General features: G+C 31.4%; 1 pseudogene; it reads right to left on the reverse strand.

Annotated features, from left to right (window-relative positions):
- Positions 1-12,877: 12,877 nt before the first annotated feature.
- LOC118055429 (scopoletin glucosyltransferase-like) lies at positions 12,878-16,453 on the reverse strand (annotated as a pseudogene).
- Positions 16,454-19,438: the final 2,985 nt, after the last annotated feature.

The raw sequence follows: 19,438 nt of genomic DNA on the forward strand, positions 1-19,438 counted from the left end.
GGTGACGGTTACCTGCTTTGCTTAACCTAGCCGGAAAGAAGGTTTCTTTACTGATAGCCGACAAGATATCTCATAATGGTTAGTTAATTCTCTTTTCTCCGTCCGGTAATAGAATTTCTTTACCAATAGAGCAACCTAAAATCTTGTTTTTACTTTAAGAGAAGGTTGTACTATTTAATTTAGTAGAAGGGGGAGATGGATCTCATTTCAAAACTGATCGAACTAGGAAGTGAACTTTACTAGAAGGAAGGAGAGCGAAATCAAGTTTTTTTCTTTTATTATTTAGTTTTAATATATTCTAAAGAATATATTAATTTTTTAAAACTAATTATTTGTTGTCTTCATCGGTCAAACAAAACGGATCATTTCTATAGGATCGAAGAATTTCATAAATTTCATTATACCCCCCCAGCTAGACCCAATGCCATTGGGTCTGGCTAGGCAGTGAGACCCAAGTTTTCTTCCAATGGGTCTAGCTCGGTTGCCACACCCAATGCTATTAGGTCTGGAATTACCGTTAGACCCAGGACACTTAAAATATTTTCTATACTCTTCATATTTTTTTGACATTTGAAAAAAAAATATTATTGACCCGCTGCGGAGCGCGGGCCAATATGTTAGTTATACAAACATATGCGGCTGTTATGTTTCATTAAAAAAAAATCAATTATTACTTGTTATAAGACCTATATTTTACTATTTATTAGTAGACGCTTTAATTTATATAATTTGTTTTAGCTTAAATCTAAAAGCAAATTAATTTTAGAGGGTAGGGAGGTTCACCTTAATTGATAAAAATGACTTAAAGGAAAAACAAATTAATTAGATGTTTTATTATGTCTAAACAGATTAATGAATATCATATCATCCAAAGAATTTTTTTTTTTTAAATAAGATGTTTTCATGTTTTTTTTTTTTTATAATATAGAGTATTAAAATAGAGGAAAATGATGGGTCATTGTTAGTTTCATTTATTGTTTTATAATCAAAATTCACACATGACAAACCTAAATTTAACTAGTCTAAAAAAAACTCTGGAAATCTGAAAACCCACGGTCTTATACAATATGCCTGAGCCCAACCATTCATGGGCTCAACTTTGAGAAGATCTCAACGTTATGAGCTCAGCCTAAAGAAAAAACTCCACCCTCATGGGCTGAGTTTAGGAGAAGATTTCAACTCTCATGGGCTTACCCTAGGGGATGAACCCACTGTTATAGGCTCAATCTAGTGGAAGAGCCTAGCCTTTATAGACTCGACCTGGGGGAAGAGCCCACTACCATAAGGTCAACCTAGAGGAAGAGTTCAGCCATCATGTGCTTGGTCATATTTTAGATCTTATTCTCCTTTCATCTCCATGTGTATAAAAAATCTCTTAAAAGCCTACTATATTTTCATCATATTAATATTTGTGTAAGAAATATTTATTTCTTATTAATGCTATTAGGACAAAAAAAAAAAAAACATTTCAGCCCCTACTCACCATAAAAGAATAAGACTCATAAGCTATAAATACTCCATGAATTCTTCAAGTGTTAGGTTCATAATCTCTTTATTCTCTGTATTTTCAATATACATATTTTCATAATCTATTTTTCTAAATTATTATTGTATTTTCTCTATCTAAAAAGATATTTACTTAAGTATCTGAGAGTCCTCAAATCTACCAAATGGGACCTTTTACAGGTACTAGCCACCTTGGCTTACTAGACACCAGTCACCTTAGCTAGGGAGAATGGATCAAATTGTTAGAATCACAAGATGAAAATGGTTATCCAACACATTAGTATTGCTTCTAAGCTACTTGGATTTTTTAGAACCTTATTATTAGCGTTATCTGTAGGAAATTGAACAAAAAATTAGTTCATTATTGTTTATTGAAAACCTTTTTCATGGTTGAAGAAGCCCTAATGTAATGGTAGCTATGTTAGTGGCTATACTTATGGCTACGCCAATGGCATGTCAGTGTCTAAGCCAGTGGTTACGCCCACAACTATGCCTTACATGACTATGACAGCAGTTACACCCACAATGACGCCTATAACTATCTTAACGATTATGCCTATGACTACACTCACGACTATGCTCATGGTTATGCCCCAAGGCTACACCCATAATTTTTATATGGCTTACACATGCCAAAATATGTCATCGGGACTTGAAAGGCTCTAATAATACACAAAAGGTGAGTTCCACTTACTAGGTAAGCTCCATTTATTGGACAAGTTTCATCTATCAGGTGAACTCTGTACTATACAAGTGATGGATATGAGGTCTTTCTAATGCAATAATAACACTCTTCAATGGATGAATTTGGTCTCTTTGGTGCAATAACACTATTATTTAAGGGATGTGAATGAAGTCTCCCTAATGCAATAACATCACTATCCAAATGATGTACTTGGTCTTCCTAGTGCAATAACATCACTCTCTAAGAGATGGGTATGAGGTTTCCCTAGTACAATGACATCACTCTTCAAGGGATGGGTATAAGGTATCCCTAATGTAATAACACCACTTTTCAAGGGATACACTTTATCTTTCTAGTGCAATAACATCACCCTCTAAGGAATGGGTATGAGGTCTCTCTAGTGCAATATCACCACTCTTCAAGGTATAGATATGAGGTATTCTTAGTGAAATAACACCACTTTTCAATGGGTGGATTTTATCTTTCTAGCGCAATAACATCACCTTCTTATTGGGTTCCTCTAATAGGTTCCTTTATTGAGTTTTCAATAGTCACTTGAAAAAAAATTAAGTGATTGGCAAGCTCTACCTATTAGGTGAGTTCCACATACCAGGCGAGCTTCACCTATAAGATAAGTTTCACCTATTGAACGAGCACAACTCTCTTTATAAGGGATTGACATGGTCTTCCTAGTGCAATAACATCACTCTAAAAGGAAAGAACTTGTAGAAGGTCTTTCTAATGCAACATCACCACTATCTAAGGGATAGGTATGAGGTCTTTTTAGTGAAATAATATCATTATCTAAAGGATTGGTATGAGATCTCCCTCATGCAATGGCATCACTCTCTAATGGATGAACTTGATCTTTCTAGTGCAATAACATCACCCTCTCATTGGGTTCCTCCAATGGGTTCATCCTATAAGTTAGTTCCACCTACTAGTGCAATCACACCAATTTCTAGGGGATAGATTTGGTCTCCCTAATACAATAGCATCACCCCTTATTGAGTTCCTCCATGGTTCCCCTCACCCTCATTAGATTCTTTTGGCCACTTAGAAATTTTCTAAGTGCAAGCTTTCTTCTCTCATTAGGTACCCCTTAACCACTTATAAATTTGTTAAGTATGAGCTCTACCCTCTCATTTGATTCTCCCTAGTCATTTAGAAAGTTTCTAAGTACAAGTTCCACCCTCTTATCGGGTTCCCCTTAGCCACTTATAAAATTTCTAAGTACAAGCTCCACCCTTCATGGGTTCACCTCAGACTTTTAGAAAATTTTCTATGTATAAACTCATATTCTTCATGTTCCTCCAACTACCTAGAATTTTTTTAAATACATGCTCTTTCTTCATGAGTTTCTCCTCTTTTTAAAAAAAACTTTCTAATTATAAAGTCCTTTTATATCTTACCCCACTCTTCTATAAGTTTTTATAAGTATAGGTTCCTTCATGGTCCTCCTCTGCATACTTAAAAATTTCTTTAAATATGGTGCATACCCTTACACATGGGCACACCAATATATTACCTAGGGTCTCTACCCTACTTCTCGTACAGAGAAAATTTGACCAACTTGTCATGATAACTGGGTATTTTTACTAGTTTTTGTGTATAAACATTGTAAAGACTTGAGGAGTTACTAACAAATCTAAATTTAACAGGCCTAAAAACCATAGTTTTGAAACCTGGACTGGCCCGGCAGGTCGACCCGGGACCCGGCCGACCTGGGCATGGGACCGGTCCGGGTCTAAGCAAAAACCCGCTTGGGAGTTGGCCCGGAGGGTCGACTCGGGACCCGACCAACCCGGGTAAACTTGGTTGAGACTCGACCTATTTTTTTTTTTATATGCATGGAGGTTAAACAATGAAGATGAACCATGCGCTGAAGATGCAAGCCTGCAATTGCAAACAGAGAAAACCTAATAAAGAAAAACAATTTCAATCCCGAATTGCAAAGGAATAGCGGTTCTTGATTCAATCATCAAGATTCAAAACCCCCTTCATCTCCCACCATTTTCTCAACAACCCCAAAATCATTTAAAGAAGCAAGAGAATTAATACATTACCTGAAAAAAAAATGCACTTGGTCTGTTGAGTGAATTGTGCTTTCAAGTTGAAAGAGAGGGAATTCACTAATTGAAAGAGATGGTAAACGGATTTTCTTTCTCTTCTCTCTATATTGAAGAAGAGAAAGTAGGGTGACGTTTTTCTCTTCTGTTTGAAGGTAAAGGAGGGGAAAGGCGGTGGAAACGACCGATTCACTCACCAGATCTAATGCTTCTTACTTAAGTAGAGTCTTTTGACTCTCTTTTTCCCCTTCTTGTGAGTGGTGATAGCAGAGAAGAGTCCATTTGTTGTGGCCTGTGGGATACTTTTTACTAATATTTCTTTTGCTTTTTTATCTTTTGCTAAGTTTAATAATTCAGATACTATATTTTTTTTTTAAAGAGAAAAGGTGTTTTTGATAAAATTAAAATTTTATTTTATTTTTTAAATTTTTTTGATATATTAGGGTCAAAAATAAATTTTTTAAAAATATAAAAATAATATTTTAATACATTTTAAAAACAAATATTTTAAAAAACAATAATTACTACCAAACACACTCTTTCATTTAATTTGCATCTCCTTGCATATTTGTGGTAAAAAGTTACTTATTATTTTTTATAATAAAAAAGTTAATATTAAAAGAGGCATAAATATACCATTATTTTCAGTAATGATTATATATAAAAAAATAACAAGCATGAGAATTGATCATTAATTTAAACAAAAAATAAAATTATTTGAAATTCTCAAATTTAAAATATCATTGGACAGATGAATTGACGGCAACAATGTTCATAAATGAGTTGACATCAAGGATATTATATATATAATTTTACCATATATATAATTATAAAAATATTATAATTATATAAGAATGAATAAAAAATATTTTTTCTGAGTTCAACCCATCTAACCCGTGACCCGATCACTAGACCGGGTCATGTTTCAAAGAAACATATCGAGGCCTAATCACCCATGAGCTTAGTCTTAAAGGGGAAAGCTTAGCCCTTATAGGTTCAGTTTAAGGAAAGAGCTCAACATCATTGGCCTAACATATAGAAAGAACTCAACTTTATGGGTCCAGTTATATTTTAGATCCTATTTTTCATACATCTCTAGGTGTATAAAAAAAATCTCAAATACCTATTATATTTTCATTGCATTAATGTTTGTATAATATATATTTATTATTCATTAATGTTATCATGATAAAATAACACTCTGACCCCTCCTCTTACTAGAGTTTATTTTTGTTATCAAGCATGATTAGGTAAATACATATTTATTCATATATGGGTTTTAGAAGTGAAAAAAAGAAAAAAACAAGAAGAAGAAAATTTATTAAAGGGTTGCTGCTAAATTCAATACCTCTTGCTCATAATATAGAAGATGGCAATCATATTTACCGGGTATTTAAAAATATATTCATGGTGTTTGAAATTATATTTGAGTGTATTTTAAAAATGTATTTGGTTTAAAAAATATTGAATTAATATATTTTTAGTGATTTATAAAAATTTTAACATAATAATATTAAAAATAAAAATAATTTAATATATTTTTAAACAAAATACTTTCAATGAAGTGGTTGGTTTCATATTTAACGCATTATTTATGCTTTTGATTTTCCAAATATTCCATCTTGCCGGGTGCGGCAAGCAGGCAATAGATTCTAGAGGTATATTGGTCCCCGATTTGTACCTCTTGTCTCGATTGATATGCAAAGGGGCCACTTGAAAAAGAATCACGGGGAATGAATTTACACGATGAAAAAAAAAAAAAAAAAGCAGAGCACGATTAAACATAAAACATATCCATTTGATTTGATAAATAATTGGGGCAGAAATTAATAACAACTACGCAGATTAAATGGATTTAGTGTATGTTTTGCGAGTAGATCCATGTTATGAATTTAAAACCCCATTTACCCTTTAAAGACTGGTCAATATAGAGATGATTCGAGGTGAATTCCCTGTTTTTCTTATGGCAATGGATGGAAAGGCAGACGGTGAATGAGAAGTTTTGAATTGCCTCAAATATTCTCCACTTGATTCTTTGAATTAAATTTCGTATAATTTGGATAACCCAAAATTTCAGAATCTTTTACCCACTACCCACTATTTTTTTTATTCTTTCTTTTAAAAAATTCGATAATTAGATAACATCATGGCAGCGAAAATTTTTGACCATGCAAAATTAGATTTGTGAGAAATTACAAGCTTATTAGTTTTAAATTCTTTAAATATATATAAATAAAAAATATGCAATTTGTATATCATCTGATTTTTTTTTCTTATTTTACTCAAATTACCCCAAATAAATTTCAAGTATTTTTTTTAATTGCATATTCTCCCAAATTTTAAAAAATTTATTCCTTGAATTGGTTCAGATAATCTGAATATTTCATATATTTTAAAATAATATTTATCCCTCTCAAATATTATTGTTCTGATTTTAAAAAATTAATTTATTATTTTTATAATTTCTTACCTTAAGTTTTAGTTTTTTTTTTTTTTTTTTTGCTCTAAAAAATATTATAATTTATTTGACAAAGGTTGAAAATGCATTTTCATCAGAGATGGATCACAATCCTCTCTTATTCCAAACAGCACCCTAAAGACCTCGGGAAAAGCTAGTTGGAGTTCACACGTCAATACAGTAGTTATTATCCATCAATTTGATGGTCGTCAAATATTGCAACAATTACATAAATTTGCATTTTAAATATTTTATCTGTCATCATCATGAATTAAAAGTCATGGGAACAAAAAGGTATTTTTCTTTTGAATGCGAGATTTGATTGGAAATGATTAGATGAAGTTCTTTGTTGACTTTGATGCGATTTAGATATATTTATTTTCTTATAAAAAAAATTATATATGTAGATTTTTACAATGTATTTCTATAACTTAAAAAATTTAAATTTAAATCAAATTTTTTATACATACATATATATATATATATATATAATCAAATAAATCAAGAATTATATACATTAATAAATAAATAAATAATTATTATTAATACTTAAAAATAAAACTTTGAAAATTAAAAGGTTTAGATTATGATATTTAATCTCAAAATACATGATATTTACTTGATTTTATTTGTTAAATTTATTTATTAAAATAATTTTTTATTTAAGCAAACCATAATAGAAATAAAGACACAAATTAAATTAATCAAATAAAATAAAAAGAAAAACAAATATCATGCAAGGCTACATGTATTATAAATATTATATAAGAATATATATATATTTTATTTTTTAAAATAAAATTCATTCATATAAAAGATAAAAAAAAATTATCTTTTTCATATTAGAAATATTATCTTTTTTTTTCAAAAAAATTAAAAAAATAGAAAGCTTGTTTATTGATAAAGAATGAATTTTTTTTTCATGGAATACATGTTTAATAATTAAGAAAAACAAAATTATTTACTTCAAAACACCTTTTTCATATTTTTTATAGTATGAAGTATTGTATTATCTGGTTCATCTGTATTTTTATGTTCATTTTCTTTTACTATTTTAATTGCAGATCGAACAATGTCTTTGTTTTAGAAAAATTTCTCACAATAATATGTTTTCTTCTTCTTCATGTAAACAAAAACTACTTAAAAAATTAAAGATCGAAGTAAAGGTAGTATTTGATATTTTTGTAATAGTTGTTTTTTAAAATATTTTTTATTTAAAAATATATTAAATTTTTATTTTTAACATCAACATATTAAAATGATTTAAAAATATAAAATAAAATTAAAATTAAAAAAATATTTTTTTTTTCAAAATTACAGCTCTATTACAAAAACAAACAATACCTAAAAGTAATAACGGGAACTTTTCTAAAACTTTTAGAATGACCATGAAGCATTTGAGGATGTTTAAGAATATAATATAATTATTGTTTTTTTAAATAATTTTTACTTAGAAATATATCAAAATAATAAAATTTTTTTATTTTTTTTAAAATTATATTTTACACAATCATGTCAAAACAATCCACACACACATACATATATATATATATATATATATATACATATACATAAAATTTTAAATAAAAATATATTTTTAAAAAAATATAATTTCAACCACAGGCCGACTGCTTTGCCCGCCAACGGTATTGCTGATGTTAGCGCACGCCATTCTAGTTTGTCGCTTGAATTTTACTAACATTGTGAATTGATTGCATTTGAATCGAAATATAAGTATCCTATTCGGTGCTTCTGTACAATTCTTGCTTTTAATGAAAAACAAACAAACAAAGGAGTGTCTCGTGAAATTTATAATTTTTTTTTATAAAAAATATAATGTCTTGGAATCATGCTAATTATCAATCCGGGCCCAAGAATTTGAAAAGGCATGTGAGGAAGTATTTTCTCCTATTTAATTTTATAAATTAATATTCAAAAGAATTTATTAAATTTTTAAAAATATATTATTAATGATATAAAAAATATATCTTTTAATCTCAATTAATATACAAACCAGTCTGTGACCTGTGCTACGCGGCATACTAAAAAATAATCTTGGCACTAAAATAAATATATCAAGAAACTAAAAACATGTTTAAAAAAGTAAAAAAAAGTCAAGATTTAGGGCATAGATCCAGCTGGATCGAATAAACTTATCTTATCCCACAACATCATATGGATCCAATAAAAAAACAAAAAGAAGTGATCATGGTAAAAAAAATGTTAATTAACAGGAAAAAGAACCAATAAAATTACATTTCAATCTAACTAGGGGCATCAAAGAAAATAAAAAAAAATCCAAGGGAAAGAAATTACTTAAGCAAACCGAGTGTTTGTCTTCGTGAAAACCAACCATGCATGGGGTCATAATAATTTTTAAAAAAGACTTGAAAAAAAAGAGAGATAGAATACAAGTGTTAAAGGATAAAAAAAAATCAATATCACTCGTGTCAGCCTTTCAAACCTATTATTTTGATCATGAGCCCGATGCAACTCTACTAGCGATAACCATGACTCTCAGTTTGTAACCAAATTGATATTAGAGAACAAATTGAAAAAAAAAAAAAAAAAAGCTTGACAAAAGTCTCTAAAAAATAGTAATATAAAAGAATGAGAACCAAATGCTACACAAAAGAATCAGGGTGAAAAAACCGTTAATTGATTCATGGGTAAAATTAGAAAAGAAAAGGAAAAACAAATATTTTAAAAAAAATCAAGTTAAGAATCTAAAATAAAAAAAGAGGATCAAATCTGAAATTGAAACAAAATAAGAGGAAAAATAACATTTAAATGTTAGAGAATGAAAAAAAAATCAATTTGATAAAAAGCCCCCTAAAAAAAAAGTGATATAAAAAAATGAGGAATAAATGCTAAAAAAGGGGGTAAATAATATTCATTGATTTAAGGGTCAAATTTTAAAAAAAATAAAAAAAAATTCTCTAAAAAACTCAAAACATAAACCCAAAATTAAAAGAAAGAGGAGCAATCTAAAATCAAAACAAATTACAAGGAGAAATAACATTTTAATGTTAGAAGATGAAATTGAATTATTATTTTTCTGATAAAATACCAAAAAAATAATAACATGAAAGAATGAGGACCAAATGCTAAACAAAAAGGGGCGGTGAATAACATTAATTAATTCAATGGTAAAATTGAATGAAATCAAACATCTAGCAAAAAAAATCAAAATAAAAACTCAAAATCAAAAGGAAAATGATCAAACATGAATCCAAGACAAAATAAAAGAAAAAATAACATTTCAATTAAGGGTGAAATCTAAAAGAAATTTAAAGTTCACAAAAGAAATTAAGACAAAAATCATACAATAAAAAACAAGAGGACTATATCAAATATCAATAAAAAAATAAAATAAGAGGACAACATGGATTTTTTGATTGGATATCATATTTTTCAAGGTAAAGAGAGAAATAGAGCGAGAAAAAAGAAAACATATCGCCTAAGCCAAATCGCTAATCAAACCACCACACATGCCACTAAAACAGCCTACACATAGATACGAATTCGGTAATGCAGACATTGACAGCCTGCATATAAATGTGAATTCAGCAGTGCGCGATAGTTTGTGCAAGTCATGGGTTCAACTTGGCACAAACTAAAACTTGGACGAAGAATTGTCCAATGCATACGAGAGACCCAACAGGAGACGCAACAGGAAATGGTAGTAAAATAGTAAAACAATGTAAACAATTTGAAAATATAAAAAAATAACAATTTAAAAAAATAATTTTTTTTCAGAAACAATGTAAAAATAAACAGTCCAAACAATATAAACACAAGCTCTAACTTCTAACCATACTATGGGTGTGACCCATGTGGGCACAACCTATTGCCATAACTAGATACCATGTCTACGCGTTGCCGCAGGCTTGTGGCATGTCTGTGCGTTGTTGTAGATTTATGAAAACAAACGTAAAAAAATTATATGGAGAAAGACCGTTGCAATCTACATTGTTTTAAAGAAAAAAAAATACAAAGTTAAATTCTCAACCAGCTTAATATTAAAAAAATAGATACAACATAGACAATTTTAAAAAAAATCATATAAAAAAATCATGAAAAAAAAATAGAAAAAAAACCTATGTATGGAAACACTATACCAATCCATAATGTTTTGAGGAAAGTTACAGTTGTAATTATCAACCAATTTAATATTAAAAAATAAAATTGAAAAAGATAATTTTGGAAAAAATCATTAAAAAAACATAAAAACCATATGGAAAAATACTGAAGCAATCCACAATGTTTTAAAGAAAAAAACTACAAAACTAAATTCTTAACCATCTCAATATTAAAAAAATAAATTCAAGAAAGATAATTTTAGAAAAAAATGTGTGGAAAAACACTATAACAAAACAAAAATCATGTGGAGAAATATTGTAGCAATTGACAATGTTTTAAAGAAAAAAACTATAAAGCTAAATTTTCAACTAGTTTAATAGTATAAAAATAAAATCGATAAAAATAATCTTGAAAAAAAATATAAAAATTAAAAAAATTAAAAAAACAAAAAGATAATTTTAGAAAAAAACAAAAACACAAAAAAACAAAAAAAATGTGGGAAATGGAAAAAAAACAAAAAAAAGGAAAAACATGTAGGGAATGGAAAAATAAAAATAAAAATTATGAAGTAAACCACAGTACTTTCTTAACGCGTTTTAATATGGCCAGTGCCATGACCTCACGTGCCTCGCATTTTGAGCTTAAATTTTTGAAAAGCCAAGAAGAAGATATCGCACAGCGGACCGGAAGCAGCGCGCACATGCTCTGCACTTCCTGAGAATCACCGCCACCGCCACCGCCTGCAACTGAACGGTTATGCCTCTCTATTTTATTTGTTTCTATCTAGACGAGATATTCACAAGCACAGGCGTCCAGATATTTAGTGTATCTGACATCATATTGGCGAATCATTTTTTTTTATTCTTATATGAAATTTCGAACAATTGACCGATTATCTCGGGCTCGAACTTAACATTTTGTTTGGCGCAAGATATCAGGGGAAAATGGATAGGAGGGAAGAAATCAGAGAGGAGGGATTTGGTTTTTTATCTGATAAAAAAGATAGAAGGGAGTTTTTAATCCTTTCACATATATAATCTTTAATGCTTCTAATTAGATTGATTCATGAACTTTTATTATTTTATAATTTCCAATGCTTTTAATTTGAACATCTTTTCTTTTATTTGCTAGCCAAGCGAAGATCATCCATTGTTTTTCCTATGTTATCTATTGTGTGTTTCGTTCTTTCATTACTTGGCCCAGGGGAAGTTGCGATAAATTTTTCATGTATACAACTTGTTGACATATCATCCGTAAGCTGTGGATGGCTTATTAATAATAACCCGACCTGAGAGAGTGAATTTCGACGACTTAGAGACCATTTGTTTCTGCGTTGCCAACTGTATTTTGACAAATTTCAAAATTTTTTTTTTGTTTTTACTAAAATTGAGTCGGTTTGTACCTTTTGGATCGTTTTGATGTGCTGATGTCAAAAATAATTTTTAAAAAAAAAAAAAACATCATTGGCATGCTTTTCGGCACGAAAAGCTATTTGAAAAGCAACCGTTACCACGCTACCACACTACCAAACACGCTTCTTAAAATTGACTTGAGTTGAGAATATTGAACTATTAAAAGATATATATATATATATATATCGGTTTTACTCAATTTAAGATTAAATTGGTAGCTAGGAGATGTCTGTTACTGACCTAATGAGAATTTGAATGGTATCTAAGTTTTTGGTTTTCCTAATTTTGTTTATTGAAAAGGTTCTAGCTTTTTATTTTTAGTTTTTATTAAGATAGGTATTCAGACTAAATTGCATGTATTTCAACTAATTCTATCAGTCTTGAAGTTAATAATTATATGGTCCTAAGAAAGCTCGAACTTATAATTATTAAAAAGTAAATCTAAGACCTAGTTCAATATTCCCTCATTTTATTTTCTTTTCTTTTCTTGTTTCAATAGGTTGGGTCCTTATGATGTGTGAGGTTGAACTGAAGCTTCATCAGAACTCACAGTCATTAGTACTGAATATTGAAGGTTTGGGCTTTGGGTCATGGTTAGTCCATGATATTTGTATGCAGTGCACAGAGAGGTCGATTTGTTGTTTGATTAATGGGAGTCTTATAATCAAAGAGACAATTAATTAGGTGTTCGCCTTACTACAAGATCTTACAGGAAGTAAATCTCGAGAACACTTTTAAAGAAGAAAACAAACCATCAAACAAATCGACAGCAATCCCGTCTGCTGCAGAAATCTGTCAAACATGGTTTTCAATAGCTTCTCTTAAGGAATTTTGAATTGCATAGCCTGAAATGAACAGACTGGATCACTTGTTTCACCAACATAGACTAGTAGAGCAATCACTGCTACGAATCCTCCTATTTCTCCCTTGCCTTGCAAGGTAATTATATAGCCACAAGAAGCAAGCCTCATTACAGTAACTTTTCAACTCCTTATCTTCAGAAACTTCTTTGTATAATCAAACTCAAAACCCCAAAACACCAACAGCCTTTAGAACGCTACATATCTGCAAAATTGTACCCCAAATACTCTTCACAGCAGGACAAGCAAAAAACGGTTCCTAGCCTCATCATCCAAGCAGCAAAACACACATGTAGGATCCACCACACTTCCGCTCTTCATTTGTCTTGTTTTAGTTGATAGTCTATCAAGAGCAGCTAACAATGAAATGAAATTATATCCGAGTATGGGAAGTAAATCTCAGGTTAAGTTAAACCAATCTACCCTGTTATTCTTCATTCTAGCCTGCTCCCTTCGCATGGAGCAGCTTTTATGTTTAACATATCTACAGACCTGGCTGCAGGCCATTTCAAGTCAACATTGCGTATGGCATCTGAGACGTTAGCAGTGGAAGGCACACTAGACTCTTGAATAATTCTCATTCCAGAAGTCTTGACCAAAGGATCGTGGGTTCCAATCATGCAACCATAAATAGGTTCCTTTCCATTCCCAATGCTGTGCATAAGATGCCCTCAAACGAAGCCTTTCAGATTTTAAGATCTTCCTCCAGTTCTGGCTCCAATCATTAGGAATATTAATGCTCCAAACACTCCTTCCTCTCGACAGAGAGGTTTTAAGCTCGAAAATTAGGTTTTTCTTTTTTCCAAACCGATAGAACGCCCCAGAGCAGGGGCTTGAACCTGCTATCTTCAATTTGAGTGAATAATGGTTAGGAGGATTTGAAAGGCATCATGGCATTAAAATTTCCAAGGCGTATCTTAGGATCCTTCCCATTACTCCTCGCATTTGGTTTGGTACTGTTGCCTACAAGGCTTTGTGCAATTCGATGATTAGTTAACTGCAGCTTTTTTAATGACAAGTGTGAACAATTGGTAACCATGGCATGATCAAATGTAGTCTATTTCCCCACCCTTCTTCCGCTACTTGATTCCTTCCCCCTGTCCATCTCATATCTTGTGTCTGCCTGCCAATATGAACTCTTCAAGAAATTTTCATGGTCATAAATCTCAGTTAATTAGATGAAACAATAATTTGTCTTTCCCTTTTATATGTTTTTCCTCCTGAAAGATGTAATTAATGGGAAAAAGTGTGCTACAGATGTTGATGTTCAGTTTGGCATGCCACGAAAGAATAGTTAGGTGCTATTACCACAAGTAACTTACGGAGAAGGTTATAAACTCGTCTTCTTTTACATCTCTTTCCATTTGTTAGTGTAGCGGTAACTCTTGTGTTTTCATAATGAGATGCTGTTATCTCATTTGCATGTGGACTCGTGTTTGAAGATTACTAATAATGTTAAAATAACTAAATTCACCTTAAATCCATGTTCATCCTGTTCTAGCAGCTGGTAGACTTTATGGCTTTAAGGTCTTCTAATAATGCATTCAAATCGCAGTATGATGATCCCTCTACTTCAGTCGCCCTCCTTGCCATCTCTTTGAGTGCCTTAGTTCGTTTTCTGAGTCCCTCAGCTACTTCACCAACCATTAGCTGAGTAATTGCGTTCTCTATTTCTTCCTTCTTCACTAAAATTTTCCTCTCATGCCTTGACCATTCCTGAGCACCAACCGCTACTCCTATTTTGAGAACATCTGTAATCAATTTTTCATTATAAAACTGGTCAGCACAAAGTGGCCATGTGACCATTGGCACCCCTGCAGTAATTCCCTCCAGCGCTGAGTTCCATCCACAGTGAGTCATAAACCCTCCAACGGCTTCATGGTCAAGGATCAGCATCTGGGGTGCCCATCCTCTTATTATCAAACCCTTTCCTTGCATTTTCTTCTCGAATCCTTCAGGCAACCACTCTTCTCTGTCTTCACCTTTTGTTTTTTCTCCATTTTTCACTGCCCAAATGAAGTTCTGTCCGGAAGCTGTAAGAGCGTTTGCAATCTCAAATAACTGAGCTGCTGAAAAGTCAGTCTTGGACATGCTTCCAAAACAAATGTATAGAACTGAACTGGATTTCTTCATGGCTAGCCATCTCAAACATTCATTTTCATCGATTGATGCCACGCCTCCTCTTTGCATTTTATCTCTGGTGTCCCTATTGCAAAGTGAAAGTGGGCCGATGTGCCATGCCTTCCTTCCGATCACCATCTTGTAGTGTTCTGAATAAGCTGGTTCCAGCTCATGGAAACTGTTCATGATAACTCCATAGCTTTCCAAATCTGCTCGTGAAATTCATCCATTCGCTTTGAAAATTCGCTGTTTTCCTTAGCATATGGAGGCAGTTGTAGTCTAGTCAACTTTATCTTGTCTGGAAGGCCAGGCAACGTGAAAGGCTCCGAATCAGTTTCTACGCTTCTGTAAGGTTCGAAGCGTTTCAAGCAATCAGATGCACAGAGAGCAAAATAACTTGTTCCATGGAAAACCAGCCTTGGGATCCCAAATTTGCTTGCCACTTTTGTAGCCCAGGGAAACATCATGTCTGCCACAAGACAATTGGGACGGCATTCTTCGAGGAGATACTCGAGTGGTTGTTGAAGCAGGCTAACTGCCTTGAAGAACTTTGGAACCATTTCTAACGTTTCGATGGAACTTGCATTCTCACAACCTTCTGGCAGCCCAGCTTCTGCAGAAGGGAATTTCATTATAAGAATACAGATTTTGGAACCCATTTCTATATCTCGTTCAATTGTTCTTGAGAAGAGAGGCGCATTAAGAGGAGTGGTGATAATGGTTGCCCTCACCCCATGCCTAGCAAAAGTTCTAGCCATGTCAACAGTTGGAATGATGTGGCCTTGGGCCATGAATGGGAAGAATGCAACGTGAAGCTGGAACGGCGGGGACTCCATTTTGTCTTGAACTTGGAGCTGATGATGAATGAGCGATGTTAGGTTAAAAGTTTTGAAAGGGCTAAGGTAGGGCGAGGAATTAACGGGAAGCTATTAATTAGCTGCTTGCAGTGAAGTAATTATTTAGAACATAATTTGGATGTATTTAATTGTCATTCTTTCTTACCTCCCCATAAATATTTATACTCCAGCATAAGGCTTTAAATTAAGTATGCCTTTTGTTTTTCTAATGTTTAAACTACAAAGTTGTTTTGTTATAACTGGGGAGGTTTTGATGATGCATGTGACTGAGACATTAGAGAAAATCAAGCATGGTGACGAAGTATGGTAGGAAGCTTCCCCTCTCTCACCAAGTTTCTAGTCAAATTTATGCATTTTTTTTTTACTAGCGATTCAAGCTCAAGAAAGCCTTGGTAAGCCCCTGAGAAATGGTCTCTACATTTTAGGATTTAATATTCTCACCATACTTTATTCATAGACAAATTATGGCGTTGTATTTGGTCAAACTTCTTGGAGCACAAGAAATGTTTTTGTAATTTATGGTAAATCTTTGTCCAAAACTTTGGCCAAACTTCTTGAAGCTCAAGACATGTTTTTGTACTTTATGGTAAATCTATGTCCAAAACTTGGGTCAAACTTCTTGGAGCACTTAGAAATGTTTTTTGTTTATGGTAAATCTTTGTCCAAACCTTGGACAGTTCGTATAATCTTTGATCCACTTAAAATAATATCTATTAGCTAATTGACCGGCGTTGGATAAAAAGTTTCCCCACCCCAAGGTAACATTAAAATAATATCATTGGAGCACAAGAAATTATTATTTTTATTACCAGCAAGGTAACATTGAAAATATAATCTATTATATTAAAGAATCATGTGTATAATGCTCCCATAATCATCACAACTAGCATAACATTCAACCTCTTGGTATTCAATATCTTGAAACTTGGAAGTGATCTATTCAGGATTATGATAATAGTTCAAAATTTTTTTTTTTTTAAAAAAATTAATTTGGATATTAGCATATCAAAACGATGTCAAAATATAAACAAAATTATTTCAAACAAAAAAAATCAATTTTTTTTTGAAACACACTGCTACCAAACACAAATGTTAAAATGACTCAATGATCACATAATCAATCATTCAATCTTCATCCTCTCGCGTTTTGCTCATCAATCTCTTCCATCATCGGTCCTAGGTGTTTTAATCTTCATAGTTGCCATTCCTCTTCTAGATTCAAGTAAACTATCGCTATGAACATCATTTTACCTCTCGGTATAATTGATTGATGAAGTATAAAATTAATTTTTTGAAAGATTTATGGAATAATACCATAACTATAATTAACAAACCCGAGGGCTTGCTTGTCTCTACATCTTCAGATGCTCTCCAACTCAGCCTCTCTTGGTTATCCTGCGGCAAAAACTAATCAAGGATTCAAGCCCTCTGTTCAAATAAAAGGTTTTCGTAGTTTCAAATGGACGAAATTAATGAAACGTCTGATTCTATCTTTGTTAGCTTAAGCTACAAAAATATTAATATTAATAAATACTCTACAAAAAATGTGCGGAAAATATTGTTCTCATGCTATGTTCATCAACAAATCATCATGGATTATCAAATTGATTTTCTCCTTTTTTTCACCTTTTAATAAATATATTTTCTCCCTTTTTTTTAATTGATTGCACCTTTATATGCTCAAATTAATGACCAATTAAAATATATTTATTAAGGAAAGATAAAATTCAAAGATAAGAAAACAAAATGAAAAAAAGCAAAAAAAAAAAAGATGATTTTTCTAAGCTTGGGGATAAACATACACTTTGATCCACTTAACTTCTTAAATTATAAACTTTCAGTCCCTAACAATTTATAAAATTCAATTTTAGTTCCAAATTTCATTTTCCTTATTTTTTTGTCCTTAATTTAAGAGAGAATAAAGAAAGTGATCGGATTTTAGTGATGGAGAGAAAGGTATTGGTTAATACCAATTCTGACAATGAAAATAGGTGGTTTTGATATTAATGAATTTTTTTATAAGGAAAGTTTATATATAGTGTTCCCCATTTTAAATTTGCATGGAATGGTAGATATGAACTCGAAAAGAATCTTTATTTCTGATTGATTATGGTTTTGAAACAATTTATGAGGTGGTAGAGGCTATGAATATATATTTAGAAGGTGTTTAGAATATTGTTTTTAGTTTTGTCTGGTTGAAATATAGTTGAAAATTTCTCTTAATATGAAATAAGACTAGTCTGATATTTTGATGACTAGAGATTGCTAGAATTTAGACAATGCAGGCAACACATCACCTACTATTTTTTTTCAAAGCATTTGAGAAAATTTTTAAAATAAGGCCTAGGTGTTTGGGCTCTTCCAAGATCATGCTCTTGGGCCTTTTTTCTAGAGGCCCAAGAACTTTGGACCTTCCTAACACACACGAGAGGCTTGGCTTTTTTTTTGCTTTTATTTACCTAGTACAATTACATTTTTTTTCTTGTTTTTTTCCCCTCAAATTTCATCACTTAATATTTGGTTAATTATTAATTGAGTAATGTAATTTATTTTGATTTGATTTTTTTTCCAATCACTTAGATATTTTGTTGATTTTTTTTATTTTATAGGTATTTATTTTTTGATAAAAAAAATTATTGAAGAATCCATGAACCCAATTAAAAAATTATTTTTTTGATAAAATCCAATTATTTTGATATTTTGTTGGTTTTTTAATTTATAAGTATTTATTTTTTGATAAAAAAATTATATATAAAAAAAACTATTGAACCCAATTGAATTCATAACTCAGATCATATGTTTGATTGATTAATTTAGCTAGGTAGGAGCCGTGCTTAATGATTTTTTTGTTGTTGCATAAATAGTTATTAATTTACTTTATTAGATAGGTGCATGAAATTTTTTAATTATATTTGAGATATTTTTATATACAAAAAGATATTGTAAAAATCTACACATTTTTAATTTTTTTTAAAAAATTAAAAATATTCTACGCATGAAACGCAAAATCTTCACAGGTTAGCAAAGCATGGACTGGTTGGTGGTAACCTGTGTTGTGTGATATCTGGGTTTCTTACCGATAAACAATGCACCAGATTTTCCTTAATTATTTATGTAGAGAGGTTGAATTATATATAGAGGTTTTCTTCATTCAAGGATGATTACCTTTTTTTAATTACAACTCGTGGTCAGTTAAGAGCTACAGTTTGCTGGTTAAGATGTGTTCGACACCGCCTGTCTTCCTCATGCTTAACAATTTCAGAAACACTTGTAGAACTTCCTCAACTATAGTTTCATGTGGATTCTAGTCACAACGGTTTTCTTGTTGAACAGGAAGCAAGCTAACACATGTCAGTGAAGCTACATGCCTCTTCTTCCAGGAGAAAA

This window comes from Populus alba, chromosome 1 (assembly GCF_005239225.2).
Source record: "Populus alba chromosome 1, ASM523922v2, whole genome shotgun sequence".
NCBI classification, from domain to species: domain Eukaryota; kingdom Viridiplantae; phylum Streptophyta; class Magnoliopsida; order Malpighiales; family Salicaceae; genus Populus; species Populus alba.